The sequence below is a fragment of the Convolutriloba macropyga genome, chromosome 9 (assembly GCF_964194025.1).
Source record: "Convolutriloba macropyga chromosome 9, txConMacr16.3, whole genome shotgun sequence".
Taxonomy (NCBI): domain Eukaryota; kingdom Metazoa; phylum Xenacoelomorpha; order Acoela; family Convolutidae; genus Convolutriloba; species Convolutriloba macropyga.
The window spans coordinates 62,086,183-62,107,368 of NC_134476.1; the positions used below are offsets into that span (position 1 = coordinate 62,086,183).

The 21,186-nt window shown below is 38.4% G+C and overlaps 1 protein-coding gene and 2 non-coding genes across 3 annotated transcripts in view; 2 read left to right on the forward strand and 1 right to left on the reverse strand.

Annotated features, from left to right (window-relative positions):
• Positions 1-21,186, reverse strand: part of LOC142345923 (ATP-dependent RNA helicase DHX8-like) — a 468,212-nt gene that overhangs the window by 262,243 nt on the left and 184,783 nt on the right. The window lies entirely within an intron of this gene.
• Positions 10,473-10,591, forward strand: LOC142347367 (5S ribosomal RNA). Its single transcript, XR_012760362.1, has one exon. It is a non-coding gene; the product is annotated as a 5S ribosomal RNA (ribosomal RNA).
• Positions 17,095-17,213, forward strand: LOC142347368 (5S ribosomal RNA). Its single transcript, XR_012760363.1, has one exon. It is a non-coding gene; the product is annotated as a 5S ribosomal RNA (ribosomal RNA).

Genomic DNA, 21,186 nt, shown 5'->3' on the forward strand with positions numbered 1-21,186 from the left:
GTCCAAAATGGTTCGCTGTGCCCGATTTTTTTATTCTATCCCCAACTATGGCTCAAGTGGAGCTTGCCCACAAAAAATGAGCAAAATCGGACTAAAATTGACGATTTGGTGACCAAAACCAAGTTCGGTGATCGAAAAAGTTAAGCCTCATCGAGCGCGGATACTTTTTTGAAAATTGGTAAAAACGTGTCCAAAATGGTTCGCTGTGCCCGATTTTTTTATTCTATCCCCAACTATGGCTCAAGTGGAGCTTGCCCACAAAAAATGAGCAAAATTGGACTAAAATTGACGATTTGGTGACCAAAACCAAGTTCGGTGATCGAAAAAGTTAAGCCTCATCGAGCGCGGATACTTTTTTGAAAATTGGTAAAAACGTGTCCAAAATGGTTCGCTGTGCCCAATTTTTTTATTCTATCCCCAACTATGGCTCAAGTGGAGCTTGCCCACAAAAAATGAGCAAAATTGGACTAAAATTGACGATTTGGTGACCAAAACCAAGTTCGGTGATCGAAAAAGTTAAGCCTCATCGAGCGCGGATACTTTTTTGAAAATTGGTAAAAACGTGTCCAAAATGGTTCGCTGTGCCCGATTTTTTTATTCTATCCCCAACTATGGCTCAAGTGGAGCTTGCCCACAAAAAATGAGCAAAATCGGACTAAAATTGACGATTTGGTGACCAAAATCAAGTTCGGTGATCGAAAAAGTTAAGCCTCATCGAGCGCGGATACTTTTTTGAAAATTGGTAAAAACGTGTCCAAAATGGTTCGCTGTGCCCGATTTTTTTATTCTATCCCCAACTATGGCTCAAGTGGAGCTTGCTCACAAAAAATGAGCAAAATCGGACTAAAATTGACGATTTGGTGACCAAAACCAAGTTCGGTGATCGAAAAAGTTAAGCCTCATCGAGCGCGGATACTTTTTTGAAAATTGGTAAAAACGTGTCCAAAATGGTTCGCTGTGCCCGATTTTTTTATTCTATCCCCAACTATGGCTCAAGTGGAGCTTGCCCACAAAAAATGAGCAAAATCGGACTAAAATTGACGATTTGGTGACCAAAACCAAGTTCGGTGATCGAAAAAGTTAAGCCTCATCGAGCGCGGATACTTTTTTGAAAATTGGTAAAAACGTGTCCAAAATGGTTTGCTGTGCCCGATTTTTTTATTCTATCCCCAACTATGGCTCAAGTGAAGCTTGCCCACAAAAAATGAGCAAAATCGGACTAAAATTGACGATTTGGTGACCAAAATCAAGTTCGGTGATCGAAAAAGTTAAGCCTCATCGAGCGCGGATACTTTTTTGAAAATTGGTAAAAACGTGTCCAAAATGGTTCGCTGTGCCCGATTTTTTTATTCTATCCCCAACTATGGCTCAAGTGGAGCTTGCCCACAAAAAATGAGCAAAATCGGACTAAAATTGACGATTTGGTGACCAAAACCAAGTTCGGTGATCGAAAAAGTTAAGCCTCATCGAGCGCGGATACTTTTTTGAAAATTGGTAAAAACGTGTCCAAAATGGTTCGCTGTGCCCGATTTTTTTATTCTATCCCCAACTATGGCTCAAGTGAAGCTTGCCCACAAAAAATGAGCAAAATCGGACTAAAATTGACGATTTGGTGACCAAAATCAAGTTCGGTGATCGAAAAAGTTAAGCCTCATCGAGCGCGGATACTTTTTTGAAAATTGGTAAAAACGTGTCCTAAATGGTTCGCTGTGCCCGATTTTTTTATTCTATCCCCAACTATGGCTCAAGTGGAGCTTGCCCACAAAAAATGAGCAAAATCGGACTAAAATTGACGATTTGGTGACCAAAACCAAGTTCGGTGATCGAAGAAGTTAAGCCTCATCGAGCGCGGATACTTTTTTGAAAATTGGTAAAAACGTGTCCAAAATGGTTCGCTGTGCCCGATTTTTTTATTCTATCCCCAACTATGGCTCAAGTGGAGCTTGCCCACAAAAAATGAGCACAATCGGACTAAAATTGACGATTTGGTGACCAAAATCAAGTTCGGTGATCGAAAAAGTTAAGCCTCATCGAGCGCGGATACTTTTTTGAAAATTGGTAAAAACGTGTCCAAAATGGTTCGCTGTGCCCGATTTTTTTATTCTATCCCCAACTATGGCTCAAGTGGAGCTTGCCCAAAAAAAATGAGCAAAATCGGACTAAAATTGACGATTTGGTGACGAAAACCAAGTTCGGTGATCGAAAAAGTTAAGCCTCATCGAGCGCGGATACTTTTTTGAAAATTGGTAAAAACGTGTCCAAAATGGTTCGCTGTGCCCGATTTTTTTATTCTATCCCCAACTATGGCTCAAGTGGAGCTTGCCCACAAAAAATGAGCAAAATCGGACTAAAATTGACGATTTGGTGACCAAAACCAAGTTCGGTGATCGAAAAAGTTAAGCCTCATCGAGCGCGGATACTTTTTTGAAAATTGGTAAAAACGTGTCCAAAATGGTTCGCTGTGCCCGATTTTTTTATTCTATCCCCAACTATGGCTCAAGTGGAGCTTGCCCACAAAAAATGAGCAAAATCGGACTAAAATTGACGATTTGGTGACCAAAATCAAGTTCGGTGATCGAAAAAGTTAAGCCTCATCGAGCGCGGATACTTTTTTGAAAATTGGTAAAAACGTGTCCAAAATGGTTCGCTGTGCCCGATTTTTTTATTCTATCCCCAACTATGGCTCAAGTGGAGCTTGCCCACAAAAAATGAGCAAAATCGGACTAAAATTGACGATTTGGTGACCAAAACCAAGTTCGGTGATCGAAAAAGTTAAGCCTCATCGAGCGCGGATACTTTTTTGAAAATTGGTAAAAACGTGTCCAAAATGGTTCGCTGTGCCCAATTTTTTTATTCTATCCCCAATTATGGCTCAAGTGGAGCTTGCCCGCAAAAAATGAGCAAAATCGGACTAAAATTGACGATTTGGTGACCAAAACCAAGTTCGGTGATCGAAAAAGTTAAGCCTCATCGAGCGCGGATACTTTTTTGAAAATTGGTAAAGACGTGTCCAAAATGGTTCGTTGTGCCCGATTTTTTTATTCTATCCCCAACTATGGCTCAAGTGGAGCTTGCCCACAAAAAATGAGCAAAATCGGACTAAAATTGACGATTTGGTGACCAAAACCAAGTTCGGTGATCGAAAAAGTTAAGCCTCATCGAGCGCGGATACTTTTTTGAAAATTGGTAAAAACGTGTCCAAAATGGTTCGCTGTGCCCGATTTTTTTATTCTATCCCCAACTATGGCTCAAGTGGAGCTTGCCCACAAAAAATGAGCAAAATCGGACTAAAATTGACGATTTGGTGACCAAAACCAAGTTCGGTGATCGAAAAAGTTAAGCCTCATCGAGCGCGGATACTTTTTTGAAAATTGGTAAAAACGTGTCCAAAATGGTTCGCTGTGCCCGATTTTTTTATTCTATCCCCAACTATGGCTCAAGTGAAGCTTGCCCACAAAAAATGAGCAAAATCGGACTAAAATTGACGATTTGGTGACCAAAACCAAGTTCGGTGATCGAAAAAGTTAAGCCTCATCGAGCGCGGATACTTTTTTGAAAATTGGTAAAAACGTGTCCAAAATGGTTCGCTGTGCCCGATTTTTTTATTCTATCCCCAACTATGGCTCAAGTGGAGCTTGCCCACAAAAAATGAGCAAAATCGGACTAAAATTGACGATTTGGTGACCAAAACCAAGTTCGATGATCGAAAAAGTTAAGCCTCATCGAGCGCGGATACTTTTTTGAAAATTGGTAAAAACGTGTCCAAAATGGTTCGCTGTGCCCGATTTTTTTATTCTATCCCCAACTATGGCTCAAGTGGAGCTTGCCCACAAAAAATGAGCAAAATCGGACTAAAATTGACGATTTGGTGACCAAAATCAAGTTCGGTGATCGAAAAAGTTAAGCCTCATCGAGCGCGGATACTTTTTTGAAAATTGGTAAAAACGTGTCCAAAATGGTTCGCTGTGCCCGATTTTTTTATTCTATCCCCAACTATGGCTCAAGTGGAGCTTGCCCACAAAAAATGAGCAAAATCGGACTAAAATTGACGATTTGGTGACCAAAACCAAGTTCGGTGATCGAAAAAGTTAAGCCTCATCGAGCGCGGATACTTTTTTGAAAATTGGTAAAAACGTGTCCAAAATGGTTCGCTGTGCCCGATTTTTTTATTCTATCCCCAACTATGGCTCAAGTGGAGCTTGCCCACAAAAAATGAGCAAAATCGGACTAAAATTGACGATTTGGTGACCAAAACCAAGTTCGGTGATCGAAAAAGTTAAGCCTCATCGAGCGCGGATACTTTTTTGAAAATTGGTAAAAACGTGTCCAAAATGGTTCGCTGTGCCCGATTTTTTCATTCTATCCCCAACTATGGCTCAAGTGGAGCTTGCCCACAAAAAATGAGCAAAATCGGACTAAAATTGACGATTTGGTGACCAAAATCAAGTTCGGTGATCGAAAAAGTTAAGCCTCATCGAGCGCGGATACTTTTTTGAAAATTGGTAAAAACGTGTCCAAAATGGTTCGCTGTGCCCGATTTTTTTACTCTATCCCCAATTATGGCTCAAGTGGAGCTTGCCCACAAAAAATGAGCAAAATCGGACTAAAATTGACGATTTGGTGACCAAAACCAAGTTCGGTGATCGAAAAAGTTAAGCCTCATCGAGCGCGGATACTTTTTTGAAAATTGGTAAAAACGTGTCCAAAATGGTTCGCTGTGCCCGATTTTTTTATTCTATCCCCAATTATGGCTCAAGTGGAGCTTGCCCACAAAAAATAAGCAAAATCGGACAAAAAATTGACGATTTGGTGACCAAAACAAAGTTCGGTGATCGAAAAAGTTAAGCCTCATCGAGCGCGGATACTTTTTGTAAATGACAATTTCAGCAATAACCATTGCTCCAAACACACCCCACATACTTGTATAGGCCATTCTAATTGTTCCCCCGCTTGTGCTTACTGTGTATTTGATATTTGGAACGCTCTCGGAAACATCAATACTAATTGCAAAGTTTCCCTTTATTAAACTAACTCTTAAGTTAGTGTAAATCGCTTAGTTCCATTCTTTAGGCTGCACTCCGCTAACGCAGAGTGCATTCAAATAAAACTTATCAAATAGAGTTGATACTTACCTATTTAATAAGTTTATCACAACAATTAGGCTTTTAAATAATAAATTCAGATGCTATTATTTACAGTTGTTATTTACAATGATGTTGAAATAATACAGCAGGTTTCATTGATGAATCGTTACAGTTGGTATTTACAAGGAAAGTTTATCAGATTTCATTGTTGAAGCTTTACAAATTAAGTACAAAATTCAAATAGTTTTTTGTTTGTTCAGGGGTTTCTTGCCAGGATCCATTTAGGACACTTGCCGTAAATCTAAGAGTTTCAACTTTCATATTTACAAAGACGTCGCGCCAACTATTCAGCCTTAGGGTACTTCTCGCTCCAGATAATTGTTCGCATTTGAGAATTAAATGTTCCGCTGTTTCAAACTCTTTTTCGCAATAGCTGCAAATTGGTGACTCTGAAAAATTTTTCATCCATCTAATCTGTTTGTCAACAAGACAATTGAAGGCAAGGCGATATAAAAGATTTTGTTGTTGTGGCAAAAGTTTGTAAAATTTCCAGATATTTTTGCTAAAGAGAGTTAATTCTTTCGTTGAACAATTGTACTTTATGACGGATTTGTTTAAGCGGTCCTCGATAAAACTTGTTGGAAAAACTTGAGCAATGATATACCAGTAAATCTCACTTGTTCTTAAGGCTTTGTCAAGTCTCAGGGAAGTTTCGATGTTGTTCTTAAACAGAAGGATACTGTTGTCAGTTTGAGAGACTTTGAGCTTTAAAGATTTTAACAAAATTGTTAAGTCATTTGGAAAGGAAACATCGTTCTCGTTTGATGAGTTAATTTCGTCTATCAGTTTTGCTGAGATTATTTTTGATGTAATATGTGGAAGAGAGATACCGCCCACAGCAACAGATTGGTAAAGAACTTCACTTCTAATTTCCATTTTGTCACCAGTTTTTAGTAGATTGTTGATGAGTTTTTGAACATTCGTCAGAATATTTACTGTTGTGTCCGTGTGTCTTGAATAATACAGGAACTTTGGAAGGATAAAAGTTTCAATGATTTGTCTCTTGGCTTTTAAAGTTTTCGATCGAGAAATGAAGCGCATGTAAATGGCAATTTGTGTTTTGATGAGATCAAGTAAGTTTGTTGATGATTTATCAGTAAAGAATTTAATGCCCAGGATTTTTGTTACACGTACAGTTTTATAGAAAGCTATGTCTCTCGTTGACAGGATCTCACTCTTTTTGACGTTGATTTCTAGTTGAGTGCAATCGCAAAAATCTTTGACAGTGTCAAATAGTCCTTCAATCGATGATATGCGTATTGAGCAAGTAATGTCGTCTGCATAAGCCACTGTTTTTGAGCTGGTGAATCCTTTAATATGTGGTGAGTTGTCTATACAGCAAAGCAAGGGCTCAACAGCAAGTATGAAAAGTAAAGCTGAAAGGGGACATCCTTGCCTAACTCCGCGTTGTAGTACAATTGTTTTGGAAAGGTAGCCATTGATTTCAATAATTGCTTTCGTTTCATTGTAAACTGTTCTGATGGCAGATTTTGTGTATTGGTCAATGCCAATTTTATCGAGAAGGGCGAAGATGTAATCTCTGTCTACTTTGTCAAAAGCTTTTGAAAAATCCAGATTCACAAGGCATTTGCTGTTATTTAGTTGCTTATGGGCTTTTCGAACTTTATTTAATGCTATATGGATTTGTCTTTTGCTCAAGTATGCATGCTGATGTTGGCCTATTATGTCTTCAAGATCTATTATGATTCTGGCAGATAGAATATGTGATAGAATTTTGAGGTCAGTGTTCAGCAAGCTTATAGGTCTAAATTCATCAACAGTTCTCGGATTATCAGTTTTAGGCAGAAGTTTTAAGATTGCAATATTTTGGCTTTCAGGGACTTTTTCAGTTCGAACAATATTGTTGAAAACGCTTTGTAGCAATGGGGCCATTTCTCTCTTAAAAATCTTGTAAAAGTTTGAGGTTATTCCATCCGAACCCGGTGAGCTCTTTGCATTGAGTTTGTTATTTGCTTTCAATACTTCATCTATGGTGATTTCATTTACATCATTTGTTGCTTCGTTTTTGCGCTCGTTCAAATGGTCAAGAAAAATCTCAAAAGAGCCTTTTTTCTTGCTTTTGTAAAGCTGTGAAAAATGGTTTTCAAAGACTTTGATGATTTCTTCCTGATTTGTTGTAACACTTGCGCCAACCCTAAGTGAAGTAATATTGTTCGTGTTGTTTTTTTGCTTTGCCCAAGTTTTCAAGTCTTTCGCGTTTCCAAGTTCGCATGATTGGGTCAATATCTTGAAGTGGATGAACTGAACTTTTTGTTTGTTGTTGTCATACGCATTTATTTTCGAGACTGTATCATTATATCGTTTTAAAATTTTTTCATTGGAGTCATGATTTTGTATTTGTTCTCTCAGCCTTTTCTCTTCGGCCAGGATGTTTTTCATTTGCGAGCTTAAGATTTTTGATTTATTAATAGCTAAGGCTTGGCAGACATCACGTATGTGGCACTTCAGCTCTTCATAACTTTCATGTGTCAAACAGTTCATTCCAAATGCTTCTATTTCTGTTTTGATGTACTCTTTGTTTGGAAATAAAATAGCATCGTTCATTTTCCAAAAGCTTTGGCCTCGTTCTTTTTCTTCGCTTTTGTTGCTTAGTTCTAACAGCATGTGATCTGAGAAATTGCTCCGATGTACTTTCATTTCGCTGTACTGGGTTTGGTTTGTAAAAAAATATTCTATTCGTGAAAAAGACGATGTTCTTTTGTCATAGTGTGTGAAATCAAGTACGTCCAGTTCTACCGCTGCATCAAATAGTAGAGCATGCTCTGTAACCGTTTGGAGCTTTACAAATCGCTTAACTCTATCGTCTACGCTTCGAAGAGCAGTTGATGTGTTTCGCGAATCATGACTGAAAGCATTAAAATCCCCTGCTAAAACAATAGATCGTTCCGTGTTGAGTTTCGAGAGATTTGAGCTTAATTGCTTCAACTTTTCACAATAGAAGCTTGTATTCAGATATACATTGAATACAGTTAGATTGAGTTCCGTAAAATTAATTCCAGAGTGATCTCGTGATTGCAGTATTTGATTATCAGTTTTTAGTTCTTCACTCCAAACTGTAACTAAACCTCCACTGCAGTTTATTGCAGGCACTAGATGATAGCGTAATTTGTATTGCTCAAGAACTGTTTCGTGTGAACGAGATAGAGCTGGAATTTTCGATTCTTGGATACACAAAATGAATAAAGTTCCGCTAGCTAATTTGTAGCATTTTTCGATTATTGCGAAGAATTTTTTCGGGCTCTTAAGGCCACATGAATTCAAACAGAAAACTTTGTGCTCAATCATTTTTGTTTTGTTCGAACTGATTTTTCTTCTTAATCCACTGCTCGTTCAAGAAGTGTTTTGCGATTTGCGCGTTTTGTTGTTTTTGTGTTTCACTAAGTGGCCTTTTGGCGCCTGGTCTGTACTGTTTGAGAACAGCACTATTATCAAGCTCTAAAGATTGAAACTTCTCTGTATTAAGATAGGCGGAATCATTACATTCAGCGTTTTGTATGTTGGTTGAGGTTTTGTCAGCGTTTTCTGTTTCTTGTTCTATGACTGTAGCATTTTCTGTTGTGCCACTACAAATTTCTTCTGTATAAGTTTCTTCCACTTCCTCTTCATCTATGGTCAAGTTGCAAGAGGAGGTGTCACTGATTGTTTCAGTTTCGGGAACTTTATGAAAATTTGTTGGTTTCTGCTTTTCAGCACGATTATTCTTTGTTTCTTTGTTTATGTTTTGCACATTTTTGATTCTTTGTAGCTGGTTTTGCCATAAGTAGCACCAATCTTTATGGTGTCCCCGATACTGTAGTTTGCTTTCTTCACAGTAACTGCAGTTATGTAATGAGGGAGCATGGAACTTGATCTCTAAGCTGTTCCATTCTTTGAATTCTGCGATCCGATTTTCATATGACCAAGTTTTTAATCTTTCCTCTTCAGTTGCGTTTTTCACTGTCACACTCAGTGTTGCATAACCATTGAAGATGAGATCGCCTCCTATGTTGTCTTTCATTCGAATAATTGCGGGGCTATGTTCTATTCCCTCTGGAAGATCTATTAGTTTCAGGGCTTCAGTGTCTGTGCAAACATAAGGGAGATTACTGAATTTGATATTGTATCTTCTAGGATAGAATGATTTTTCTGTGTTGAGGAAATGTTTGCCCATAGGAAAAACGGTTTTGCCTAGTAAATTTAGGCCTCTGGATCTTATCGAATGGTATTGCTTTTTGACAGTTGGTGGTGAAACAACAGTCAGCGAATGAAGTCTTTTGTCTCTTATGTATGCGAATGTTTTGCTGATTGTTATTTGATTTCGTGCTTCTTGCGGGAATTCGTGCAGAATTGATTTAGCACACTGAAGATAGGCGTTTTTCAAAGAATCTGTGTTTGAAATAATTGATTTCGTAAAAGGAGGAATAATTTGCATGATCTGGAATTCGCTTGAGTTGGTTTCTTTCGACAAGCCTTTTTGAGTGATTGAAGAATACATGTTTTGGTTTTCGCTGGGAGTAGGCGTAATCAACGAGGGGATAGTGTTCTCCCCCATAGGGGAAAACTTAATTGTTTGAAGACGAAGACTTATGAAAAGTAGATTGTGACAAACGAAAGGTTTCTCAAATAAAAATTAGTGTTTTGGAAAACTCAGAAGTTAACTTAATAAGAACTCTAAGCGCTCTACAGTAAAGGAGAGAGCAACTTAAAAAGAGGAACTTAAAAAGCTAAAGCTAAGGAGGAAAGGGATTTAAAAGAAATTTTGAAGAGTAAAATTAGGAGAAAAAGGTAAAAGAAAAAGCCAGGATTTTAAATCTTAGTGAAAAAGCAGCTTTTAGTGAAAAATCTCTTTTTATAAAAGACTCACTCCCAAAGGACGTTCTTGCACAAAGTGGAGTACTTGCTTTCGCTTTCCTATCACACTTTGCGGTAATAATCCGAGAGTGACATTATCAGAATGTTTATCATCACAACAATTAGGCTAAAAGCAATTCAGCTATGATTTTCCCAAGTACCGGCCTAAACCCACTGAAGTCATGCTTCCGGTTCAATGTCCGGTTGAGCAGGTTCCTCGGACCCAATTCATCTCTCCTTTGTTTTGGGGCCGTTCCACTGTATTGTGGATGGTTGGAAGCAAAAAGTTTGTGCGTTGGTCATGATACACTGTATGGCTACGAATTGCATAAATTATAACACAACCGTGGCTAAAATTGCATGTATTAAGTGACTATTTTGCAAACCGCAAGGCGGCGAGTTAAACTGATCCTGTATATGAATATAAGACTACAATACAATACCGTTGTATATAAATTCGCTCCCACTTACGCAAATGCCTACGACCATACCATGTTGAATGCACCGGTTCTCGTCCGATCACCGAAGTTAAGCAACATTGGGCCTGGTTAGTACTTGGATGGGTGACCGCTTGGGAACACCAGGTGTTGTAGGCTTTTTGTTTTGAGTATTAAAGCCTCACAGAATAATAATATTTGATATCTACACATTTTAGAGCCTCCAAAAGCCTCGGTGATCGAAAAAGTTAAGCCTGATCGAGCGCGGATACTTTTTTGAAAATCGGTGAAAACGTGTCCAAAATGGTTCGCTGTGCCCGATTTTTTTATTCTATCCCCAACTATGGCTCAAGTGGAGCTTGCCCACAAAAAATGAGCAAAATCGGACTAAAATTGACGATTTGGTGACCAAAACCAAGTTCGGTGATCGAAAAAGTTAAGCCTCATCGAGCGCGGATACTTTTTTGAAAATTGGTAAAAACGTGTCCAAAATGGTTCGCTGTGCCCAATTTTTTTATTGTATCCCCAACTATGGCTCAAGTGGAGCTTGCCCACAAAAAATGAGCAAAATCGGACTAAAATTGACGATTTGGTGACCAAAACCAAGTTCGGTGATCGAAAAAGTTAAGCCTCATCGAGCGCGGATACTTTTTTGAAAATTGGTAAAAACGTGTCCAAAATGGTTCGCTGTGCCCGATTTTTTTATTCTATCCCCAACTATGGCTCAAGTGGAGCTTGCCCACAAAAAATGAGCAAAATCGGACTAAAATTGACGATTTGGTGACCAAAACCAAGTTCGGTGATCGAAAAAGTTAAGCCTCATCGAGCGCGGATACTTTTTTGAAAATCGGTAAAAACGTGTCCAAAATGGTTCGCTGTGCCCGATTTTTTTATTCTATCCCCAACTATGGCTCAAGTGGAGCTTGTCCACAAAAAATGAGCAAAATCGGACTAAAATTGACGATTTGGTGACCAAAACCAAGTTCGGTGATCGAAAAAGTTAAGCCTCATCGAGCGCGGATACTTTTTTGAAAATTGGTAAAAACGTGTCCAAAATGGTTCGCTGTGCCCGATTTTTTTATTCTATCCCCAACTATGGCTCAAGTGGAGCTTGCCCACAAAAAATAAGCAAAATCGGACAAAAAATTGACGATTTGGTGACCAAAACAAAGTTCGGTGATCGAAAAAGTTAAGCCTCATCGAGCGCGGATACTTTTTGTAAATGACAATTTCAGCAATAACCATTGCTCCAAACACACCCCACATACTTGTATAGGCCATTCTAATTGTTCCCCCGCTTGTGCTTACTGTGTATTTGATATTTGGAACGCTCTCGGAAACATCAATACTAATTGCAAAGTTTCCCTTTATTAAACTAACTTTTAAGTTAGTGCAAATCGCTTAGTTCCATTCTTTAGGCTGCACTCCGCTAACGCAGAGGGCATTCAAATAAAACTTATCAAATAGAGTTGATACTTACCTATTTAATAAGTTTATCACAACAATTAGGCTTTTAAATAATAAATTCAGATGCTATTATTTACAGTTGTTATTTACAATGATGTTGAAATAATACAGCAGGTTTCATTGATGAATCGTTACAGTTGGTATTTACAAGGAAAGTTTATCAGATTTCATTGTTGAAGCTTTACAAATTAAGTACAAAATTCAAATAGTTTTTTGTTTGTTCAGGGGTTTCTTGCCAGGATCCATTTAGGACACTTGCCGTAAATCTAAGAGTTTCAACTTTCATATTTACAAAGACGTCGCGCCAACTATTCAGCCTTAGGGTACTTCTCGCTCCAGATAATTGTTCGCATTTGAGAATTAAATGTTCCGATGTTTCAAACTCTTTTTCGCAATAGCTGCAAATTGGTGACTCTGAAAAATTTTTCATCCATCTAATCTGTTTGTCAACAAGACAATTGAAGGCAAGGCGATATAAAAGATTTTGTTGTTGTGGCAAAAGTTTGTAAAATTTCCAGATATTTTTGCTAAAGAGAGTTAATTCTTTCGTTGAACAATTGTACTTTATGACGGATTTGTTTAAGCGGTCCTCGATAAAACTTGTTGGAAAAACTTGAGCAATGATATACCAGTAAATCTCACTTGTTCTTAAGGCTTTGTCAAGTCTCAGGGAAGTTTCGATGTTGTTCTTAAACAGATGGATACTGTTGTCAGTTTGAGAGACTTTGAGCTTTAAAGATTTTAACAAAATTGTTAAGTCATTTGGAAAGGAAACATCGTTCTCGTTTGATGAGTTAATTTCGTCTATCAGTTTTGCTGAGATTATTTTTGATGTAATATGTGGAAGAGAGATACCGCCCAGCAACAGATTGGTAAAGAACTTCACTTCTAATTTCCATTTTGTCACCAGTTTTTAGTAGATTGTTGATGAGTTTTTGAACATTCGTCAGATTATTTACTGTTGTGTCCGTGTGTCTTGAATAATACAGGAACTTTGGAAGGATAAAAGTTTCAATGATTTGTCTCTTGGCTTTTAAAGTTTTCGATCGAGAAATGAAGCGCATGTAAATGGCAATTTGTGTTTTGATGAGATCAAGTAAGTTTGTTGATGATTTATCAGTAAAGAATTTAATGCCCAGGATTTTTGTTACACGTACAGTTTTATAGAAAGCTATGTCTCTCGTTGACAGGATCTCACTCTTTTTGACGTTGATTTCTAGTTGAGTGCAATCGCAAAAATCTCTGACAGTGTCAAATAGTCCTTCAATCGATGATATGCGTATTGAGCAAGTAATGTCGTCTGCATAAGCCACTGTTTTTGAGCTGGTGAATCCTTTAATATGTGGTGAGTTGTCTATACAGCAAAGCAAGGGCTCAACAGCAAGTATGAAAAGTAAAGCTGAAAGGGGACAACCTTGCCTAACTCCGCGTTGTAGTACAATTGTTTTGGAAAGGTAGCCATTGATTTCAATAATTGCTTTCGTTTCATTGTAAACTGTTCTGATGGCAGATTTTGTGTATTGGTCAATGCCAATTTTATCGAGAAGGGCGAAGATGTAATCTCTGTCTACTTTGTCAAAAGCTTTTGAAAAATCCAGATTCACAAGGCATTTGCTGTTATTTAGTTGCTTATGGGCTTTTCGAACTTTATTTAATGCTATATGGATTTGTCTTTTGCTCAAGTATGCATGCTGATGTTGGCCTATTATGTCTTCAAGATCTATTATGATTCTGGCAGATAGAATGTGTGATAGAATTTTGAGGTCAGTGTTCAGCAAGCTTATAGGTCTAAATTCATCAACAGTTCTCGGATTATCAGTTTTAGGTAGAAGTTTTAAGATTGCAATATTTTGGCTTTCAGGGACTTTTTCAGTTCGAACAATATTGTTGAAAACGCTTTGTAGCAATGGGGCCATTTCTCTCTTAAAAATCTTGTAAAAGTTTGAGGTTATTCCATCCGAACCCGGTGAGCTCTTTGCATTGAGTTTGTTAATTGCTTTCAATACTTCATCTATGGTGATTTCATTTACATCATTTGTTGCTTCGTTTTTGCGCTCGTTCAAATGGTCAAGAAAAATCTCAAAAGAGCCTTTTTTCTTGCTTTTGTAAAGCTGTGAAAAATGGTTTTCAAAGACTTTGATGATTTCTTCCTGATTTGTTGTAACACTTGCGCCAACCCTAAGTGAAGTAATATTGTTCGTGTTGTTTTTTTGCTTTGCCCAAGTTTTCAAGTCTTTCGCGTTTCCAAGTTCGCATGATTGGGTCAATTTCTTGAAGTGGATGAACTGATCTTTTTGTTTGTTGTTGTCATACGCATTTATTTTCGAGACTGTATCATTATATCGTTTTAAAGTTTTTTCATTGGAGTCATGATTTTGTATTTGTTCTCTCATCCTTTTCTCTTCGGCCAGGATGTTTTTAATTTGCGAGCTTAAGATTTTTGATTTATTAATAGCTAAGGCTTGGCAGACATCACGTATGTGGCACTTCAGCTCTTCATAACTTTCATGTGTCAAACAGTTCATTCCAAATGCTTCTATTTCTGTTTTGATGTACTCTTTGTTTGGAAATAAAATAGCATCGTTCATTTTCCAAAAGCTTTGGCCTCGTTCTTTTTCTTCGCTTTTGTTGCTTAGTTCTAACAGCATGTGATCTGAGAAATTGCTCCGATGTACTTTCATTTCGCTGTACTGGGTTTGGTTTGTAAAAAAATAGTCTATTCGTGAAAAAGACGATGTTCTTTTGTCATAGTGTGTGAAATCAAGTACGTCCAGTTCTACCGCTGCATCAAATAGTAGAGCATGCTCTGTAACCGTTTGGAGCTTTACAAATCGCTTAACTCTATCGTCTAGGCTTCGAAAAGCAGTTGATGTGTTTCGCGAATCATGACTGAAAGCATTAAAATCCCCTGCTAAAACAATAGATCGTTCCGTGTTGAGTTTCGAGAGATTTGAGCTTAATTGCTTCAACTTTTCACAATAGAAGCTTGTATTCAGATATACATTGAATACAGTTAGATTGAGTTCCGTAAAATTAATTCCAGAGTGATCTCGTGATTGCAGTATTTGATTATCAGTTTTTAGTTCTTCACTCCAAACTGTAACTAAACCTCCACTGCAGTTTATTGCAGGCACTAGATGATAGCGTAATTTGTATTGCTCGAGAACTGTTTCGTGTGAACGAGATAGAGCTGGAATTTTCGATTCCTGGATACACAAAATGAATAAAGTTCCGCTAGCTAATTTGTAGCATTTTTCGATTATTGCGAAGAATTTTTCGGGCTCTTAAGGCCACTTGAATTCAAACAGAAAACTTTGTGCTCAATCATTTTTGTTTTGTTCGAATTGAATTTTCTCCTTAATCCACTGATCCTTCAAGAAGTGTTTTGCGATTTGCGCGTTTTGTTGTTTTTGTGTTTCACTAAGTGGCCTTTTGGCGCCTGGTCTGTACTGTTTGAGAACAGCACTATTATCAAGCTCTAAAGATTGAAACTTCTCTGTATTAAGATAGGCGGAATCATTACATTCAGCGTTTTGTATGTTGGTTGAGGTTTTGTCAGCGTTTTCTGTTTCTTGTTCTATGACTGTAGTATTTTCTGTTGTGCCACTACAAATTTCTTCTGTATAAGTTTCTTCCACTTCCTCTTCATCTATGGTCAAGTTGCAAGAGGAGGTGTCACTGATTGTTTCAGTTTCGGGAACTTTATGAAAATTTGTTGGTTTCTGCTTTTCAGCACGATTATTCTTTGTTTCTTTGTTTATGTTTTGCACATTTTTGATTCTTTGTAGCTGGTTTTGCCATAAGTAGCACCAATCTTTATGGTGTCCCCGATACTGTAGTTTGCTTTCTTCACAGTAACTGCAGTTATGTAATGAGGGAGCATGGAACTTGATCTCTAAGCTGTTCCATTCTTTGAATTCTGCGATCCGATTTTCATATGACCAAGTTTTTAATCTTTCCTCTTCAGTTGCGTTTTTCACTGTCACACTCAGTGTTGCATAACCATTGAAGATGAGATCGCCTCCTATGTTGTCTTTCATTCGAATAATTGCGGGGCTATGTTCTATTCCCTCTGGAAGATCTATTAGTTTCAGGGCTTCAGTGTCTGTGCAAACATAAGGGAGATTACTGAATTTGATATTGTATCTTCTAGGATAGAATGATTTTTCTGTGTTGAGGAAATGTTTGCCCATAGGAAAAACGGTTTTGCCTAGTAAATTTAGGCCTCTGGATCTAATCGAATGGTATTGCTTTTTGACAGTTGGTGGTGAAACAACAGTCAGCGAATGAAGTCTTCTGTCTCTTATGTATGCGAATGTTTTGCTGATTGTTATTTGATTTCGTGCTTCTTGCGGGAATTCGTGCAGAATTGATTTAGCACACTGAAGATAGGCGTTGTTCAAAGAATCTGTGTTTGAAATAATTGATTTCGTAAAAGGAGGAATAATTTGCATGATCTGGAATTCGCTTGAGTTGGTTTCTTTCGACAAGCCTTTTTGAGTGATTGAAGAATACATATTTTGGTTTTCGCTGGGAGTAGGCGTAATCAACGAGGGAATAGTGTTCTCCCCCATAGGGGAAAACTTAATTGTTTGAAGACGAAGACTTATGAAAAGTAGATTGTGACAAACGAAAGGTTTCTCAAATAAAAATTAGTGTTTTGGAAAACTCAGAAGTTAACTTAATAAGAACTCTAAGCGCTCTTCAGTATAGGAGAGAGCAACTTAAAAAGAGGAACTTAAAAAGCTAAAGCTAAGGAGGAAAGGGATTTAAAAGAAATTTTGAAGAGTAAAATTAGGAGAAAAGGTAAAAGAAAAAAGTAAAAGAAAAAGCACAACAATTAGGCTAAAAGCAATTCAGCTATGATTTTCCCAAGTACCGGCCTAAACCCACTGAAGTCATGCTTCCGGTTCAATGTCCGGTTGAGCAGGTTCCTCGGACCCAATTCATCTCTCCTTTGTTTTGGGGCCGTTCCACTGTATTGTGGATGGTTGGAAGCAAAAAGTTTGTGCGTTGGTCATGATACACTGTATGGCTACGAATTGCATAAATTATAACACAACCGTGGCTAAAATTGCATGTATTAAGTGACTATTTTGCAAACCGCAAGGCGGCGAGTTAAACTGATCCTGTATATGAATATAAGACTACAATACAATACTGTTGTATATAAATTCGCTCCCACTTACGCAAATGCCTACGACCATACCATGTTGAATGCACCGGTTCTCGTCCGATCACCGAAGTTAAGCAACATTGGGCCTGGTTAGTACTTGGATGGGTGACCGCTTGGGAACACCAGGTGTTGTAGGCTTTTTGTTTTGAGTATTAAAGCCTCACAGAATAATAATATTTGATATCTACACATTTTAGAGCCTCCAAAAGCCTCGGTGATCGAAAAAGTTAAGCCTCATCGAGCGCGGATACTTTTTTGAAAATCGGTAAAAACGTGTCCAAAATGGTTCGCTGTGCCCGATTTTTTTATTCTATCCCCAACTATGGCTCAAGTGGAGCTTGCCCACAAAAAATGAGCAAAATCGGACTAAAATTGACGATTTGGTGACCAAAACCAAGTTCGGTGATCGAAAAAGTTAAGCCTCATCGAGCGCGGATACTTTTTTGAAAATTGGTAAAAACGTGTCCAAAATGGTTCGCTGTGCCCGATTTTTTTATTCTATCCCCAACTATGGCTCAAGTGGAGCTTGCCCACAAAAAATAAGCAAAATCGGACTAAAAATGACGATTTGGTGACCAAAACCAAGTTCGGTGATCGAAAAAGTTAAGCCTCATCGAGCGCGGATACTTTTTTGAAAATTGGTAAAAACGTGTCCAAAATGGTTCGCTGTGCCCGATTTTTTTATTCTATCCCCAACTATGGCTCAAGTGGAGCTTGCCCACAAAAAATGAGCAAAATCGGACTAAAATTGACGATTTGGTGACCAAAACCAAGTTCGGTGATCGAAAAAGTTAAGCCTCATCGAGCGCGGATACTTTTTTGAAAATTGGTAAAAACGTGTCCAAAATGGTTCGCTGTGCCTGATTTTTTTATTCTATCCCCAACTATGGCTCAAGTGGAGCTTGCCCACAAAAAATGAGCAAAATCGGACTAAAATTGACGATTTGGTGACCAAAACCAAGTTCGGTGATCGAAAAAGTTAAGCCTCATCGAGCGCGGATACTTTTTTGAAAATTGGTAAAAACGTGTCCAAAATGGTTCGCTGTGCCCGATTTTTTTATTCTATCCCCAACTATGGCTCAAGTGGAGCTTGCCCACAAAAAAGGAGCAAAATCGGACTATAATTGACGATTTGGTGACCAAAACCAAGTTCGGTGATCGAAAAAGTTAAGCCTCATCGAGCGCGGATACTTTTTTGAAAATTGGTAAAAACGTGTCCAAAATGGTTCGCTGTGCCCGATTTTTTTATTCTATCCCCAACTATGGCTCAAGTGGAGCTTGCCCACAAAAAATAAGCAAAATCGGACAAAAAATTGACGATTTGGTGACCAAAACAAAGTTCGGTGATCGAAAAAGTTAAGCCTCATCGAGCGCGGATACTTTTTTGAAAATCGGTAAAAACGTGTCCAAAATGGTTCGCTGTGCCCGATTTTTTTATTCTATCCCCAACTATGGCTCAAGTGGAGCTTGCCCACAAAAAAATGAGCAAAATCGGACTAAAATTGACGATTTGGTGACCAAAACCAAGTTCGGTGATCGAAAAAGTTAAGCCTCATCGAGCGCGGATACTTTTTTGAAAATTGGTAAAAACGTGTCCAAAATGGTTCGCTGTGCCCGATTTTTTTATTCTATCCCCAACTATGGCTCAAGTGGAGCTTGCCCACAAAAAATGAGCAAAATCGGACTAAAATTGACGATTTGGTGACCAAAACCAAGTTCGGTGATCGAAAAAGTTAAGCCTCATCGAGCGCGGATACTTTTTTGAAAATTGGTAAAAACGTGTCCAAAATGGTTTGCTGTGCCCGATTTTTTTATTCTATCCCCAACTATGGCTCAAGTGGAGCTCGCCCACAAAAAATGAGCAAAATCGGACTAAAATTGACGATTTGGTGACCAAAACCAAGTTCGGTGATCGAAAAAGTTAAGCCTCATCGAGCGCGGATACTTTTTTGAAAATTGGTAAAAACGTGTCCAAAATGGTTCGCTGTGCCCGATTTTTTTATTCTATCCCCAACTCTGGCTCAAGTGGAGCTTGCCCACAAAAAATGAGCAAAATCGGACTAAAATTGACGATTTGGTGACCAAAACCAAGTTCGGTGATCGAAAAAGTTAAGCCTCATCGAGCGCGGATACTTTTTTGAAAATTGGTAAAAACGTGTCCAAAATGGTTCGCTGTGCCCGATTTTTTTATTCTATCCCCAACTATGGCTCAAGTGGAGCTTGCCCACAAAAAATGAGCAAAATCGGACTAAAATTGACGATTTGGTGACCAAAACCAAGTTCGGTGATCGAAAAAGTTAAGCCTCATCGAGCGCGGATACTTTTTTGAAAATTGGTAAAAACGTGTCCAAAATGGTTCGCTGTGCCCGATTTTTTTATTCTATCCCCAACTATGGCTCAAGTGGAGCTTGCCCACAAAAAAGGAGCAAAATCGGACTATAATTGACGATTTGGTGACCAAAACCAAGTTCGGTGATCGAAAAAGTTAAGCCTCATCGAGCGCGGATACTTTTTTGAAAATTGGTAAAAACGTGTCCAAAATGGTTCGCTGTGCCCGATTTTTTTATTCTATCCCCAACTATGGCTCAAGTGGAGCTTGCCCACAAAAAATGAGCAAAATCGGACTAAAATTGACGATTTGGTGACCAAAACCAAGTTCGGTGATCGAAAAAGTTAAGCCTCATCGAGCGCGGATACTTTTTTGAAAATTGGTAAAAACGTGTCCAAAATGGTTCGCTGTGCCCGATTTTTTTATTCTATCCCCAACTATGGCTCAAGTGGAGCTTGCCCACAAAAAAGGAGCAAAATCGGACTATAATTGACGATTTGGTGACCAAAACCAAGTTCGGTGATCGAAAAAGTTAAGCCTCATCGAGCGCGGATACTTTTTTGAAAATTGGTAAAAACGTGTCCAAAATGGTTCGCTGTGCCCGATTTTTTTATTCTATCCCCAACTATGGCTCAAGTGGAGCTTGCCCACAAAAAATAAGCAAAATCGGACAAAAAATTGACGATTTGGTGACCAAAACAAAGTTCGGTGATCGAAAAAGTTAAGCCTCATCGAGCGCGGATACTTTTTTGAAAATTGGTAAAAACGTGTCCAAAATGGTTCGCTGTGCCCGATTTTTTTATTCTATCCCCAACTATGGCTCAAGTGGAGCTTGCCCACAAAAAAGGAGCAAAATCGGACTATAATTGACGATTTGGTGACCAAAACCAAGTTCGGTGATCGAAAAAGTTAAGCCTCATCGAGCGCGGATACTTTTTTGAAAATTGGTAAAAACGTGTCCAAAATGGTTCGCTGTGCCCGATTTTTTTATTCTATCCCCAACTATGGCTCAAGTGGAGCTTGCCCACAAAAAATGAGCAAAATCGGACTAAAATTGACGATTTGGTGACCAAAACCAAGTTCGGTGATCGAAAAAGTTAAGCCTCATCGAGCGCGGATACTTTTTTGAAAATTGGTAAAAACGTGTCCAAAATGGTTCGCTGTGCCCGATTTTTTTATTCTATCCCCAACTATGGCTCAAGTGGAGCTTGCCCACAAAAAAGGAGCAAAATCGGACTATAATTGACGATTTGGTGACCAAAACCAAGTTCGGTGATCGAAAAAGTTAAGCCTCATCGAGCGCGGATACTTTTTTGAAAATTGGTAAAAACGTGTCCAAAATGGTTCGCTGTGCCCGATTTTTTTATTCTATCCCCAACTATGGCTCAAGTGGAGCTTGCCCACAAAAAATAAGCAAAATCGGACAAAAAATTGACGATTTGGTGACCAAAACAAAGTTCGGTGATCGAAAAAGTTAAGCCTCATCGAGCGCGGATACTTTTTGTAAATGACAATTTCAGCAATAACCATTGCTCCAAACACACCCCACATACATGTATAGGCCATTCTAATTGTTCCCCCGCTTGTGCTTACTGTGTATTTGATATTTGGAACGCTCTCGGAAACATCAATACTAATTGCAAAGTTTCCCTTTATTAAACTAACTTTTAAGTTAGTGCAAATCGCTTAGTTCCATTCTTTAGGCTGCACTCCGCTAACGCAGAGTGCATTCAAATAAAACTTATCAAATAGAGTTGATACTTACCTATTTAATAAGTTTAT